We start from the raw sequence: 2,504 nt of genomic DNA, 5'->3' as shown, positions 1-2,504 counted from the left end.
CCACTTAATCCCCACACTATCCTATGAGGTACATACTATTGTTATCATCACTGTTTTACAGATGAGTAAACTAAAGCACAGAGAAGTCAAGTGACCTGCCCAAGATCACACAGCAGCCACCAAATTTGGCAGCCACCGAATTTCACGCCCAGGCAATGTAATGCCTAAGCCCACCCTCCTTACCAGTGCACTCAATCGTCTTTCACCTTTCATTTCCTCTGTCCTTAAGATTCTCATCAATTCTAACTTTCAGTACAAACTGGGACGGAATGGCCAGCAAGCCAAGCCTACTTTGGGTGACCTCTAGGAGAAAAAGGGAAATAAAACACATGGTCAAGGAAAACACAGAAAAGAAGCAAAATGTAAGAGTGTGAAGCTGCTAGAAATCCTGCCTTCTCTTCTCCAGCTTCGTTTCCCAGCACACACACCGGTGCATTTATTTATTCAGAAAGTGCCGCTGAGCATGACTACCTACCGGACACAGCAGGCTCCCACCCCATCGAAACTTACAGGCTGGTGTAAGAGGCTGCCATTAACACGGTGACAACACAGGGGCCTTAGCAGAAAAACTAGAATTGAAAAATCAGAATATTGGTTTTCCATCCGGGATGCTTTCATGGGATCAGAAATGTGTGGTTCGAGAAATTTCTCAGAAAGGAACACATCTCAGTAGAATTTTCTTCTGGTGTAAGCCTCACCCCGGTCCCTTCTTTTAATTTGCCTTTATGTTCTCTGTCCCAGTGTGATGTGAGCTACTCACCTGAACTCCCTCCGGACTACCTTGAAGATGCAGGTCCTCTGCTCCCCGACTACAAGTGAGGGAAGGAGGAGCCCTTTCCCTCTGCCTCTCTCCCTTGATGTTTAACAGACAGTCAAAAAAAATTTTTTTTTCAAATAATGCAGGTATGCACATTTTAATAATGTTTATGATTTTTCCTGATTATAATAGTAACACGTTTGCTACCAAATTTTTATAAGAAAATAGCAAAACCTAAAGATTGCACTTAAAAATGATATTATATGTTGGCTAACTGAACATAATAAATAAATAAATAAAATGATCCAAAGTAATAACAATTAAAGATAACCACATTTGCTATTTCATCAGATTTTCTTCTAATCTTTTACAGATTAGAACTTGTAGAACATTTGGATCATAATGTAAATAACTTTGCTTCCCACCCTTTTAATTTGACATCATATTAGGAGCATTTTTGGTGTTTAATATCTTTTGTAACATTATGTAATATTCTATTCTAAAGAAACGTGAGAGGTGCCTGGGTGGCTCAGTTGGTTAAGCAACTACCTTCGGCCCAGGTCATGATCCCAGGGTCCTGGGATGGAGGCCCGCATCGGGCTCCTTGCTCAGTGGGATCCTGCTTCCCCCTCTCCCTCTGCCAGCTGATCCCCCTGCTGTACTCGTTCTCTCTCTGTCAAATAAATAAATAAAATCCTTTTTAAAAATGTGATTTAACCATTTCCCCAATATTGCATATTTACGATGTATTTTGGATTTATATTATACATAAGGTTATAACAGACATCTTTTTACAGAACAATTTGACCATTTTCCTTAGTACAGATTAGGAGTGGGACAATTGGATCAAAGTGTTTTCTTTTATGTCTTACAAAACTGCTTTCCAAAAAAGTTTTGCCAATTAGCATACTTAACTATTGGAGGAAATTCTCAATTCTCTGCAGTATCACAAGCCTCAAGTTTTGTTTTATTTACTTTACTATCTACTATTTGCTTCGCAGTGCTGTTTCATTTTTTCTTTCTGTGAATCTAATAAGTTTGGATTGATATTTTAAGAACTCACTGACCATTTAAAAAATTTTATTAACTACCTGTTGGTGTCTTTTCTCTATGCATATATATGTATATCTTCTACGCACACATTGTCAACTATTGCAAATACATTTTCCAAGTTGCTTATGACGTTTTAGTGTACTGAACTTTAGTATTCTATGTACAAACTGATATTTTCCTTTGTGATATCATCAGATGCTTTTATATTCTGAAGTACTTCCCACTCAAAATTAAACACCTATGTTGTCTTCAAGTTATCTTACACGTAATCTGCCTAAAATATATTTGGGTGCATTTTGTAAGATAAGGATGTAACTTGAGGGTTTTATTTTCCTTAAACTGGCAATTTTCCCAGTACCCATCCCCATTTCTATCGATATTTTAAGTATGATAAAGTACATATTTTCAAACCTATCTCAGGGCCACCTTTTCCGTTCAGATGTTTATGCATTTAAATTCTTTCCAGTAAACGAGCTATCAGAGCATTTTTCTATTTCATCATCTCTAGGACTGAAAGACTTCTGCTCTCAGGGTGAGAGACAAAAATAGCCTATTAGTAAAGACTGGGCTGAGTTGTATGGCCGATTTTCGGTGTGATAAGAAGCCTGCTAAAAGTAGCTGGCTCTCAGGATTGGCCTTGATGGCCAAAGGGATGAAATTGAATTCGTAGGAGTTGAGATTAGGGCAGAAGATT

This window comes from Meles meles, chromosome 8 (genome assembly GCF_922984935.1).
Source record: "Meles meles chromosome 8, mMelMel3.1 paternal haplotype, whole genome shotgun sequence".
In the NCBI taxonomy this organism is placed as follows: Eukaryota; Metazoa; Chordata; class Mammalia; order Carnivora; family Mustelidae; genus Meles; species Meles meles.
The sequence above is the reverse complement of the archived record's forward strand: the minus strand, read 5'-3'. Positions refer to the sequence as shown.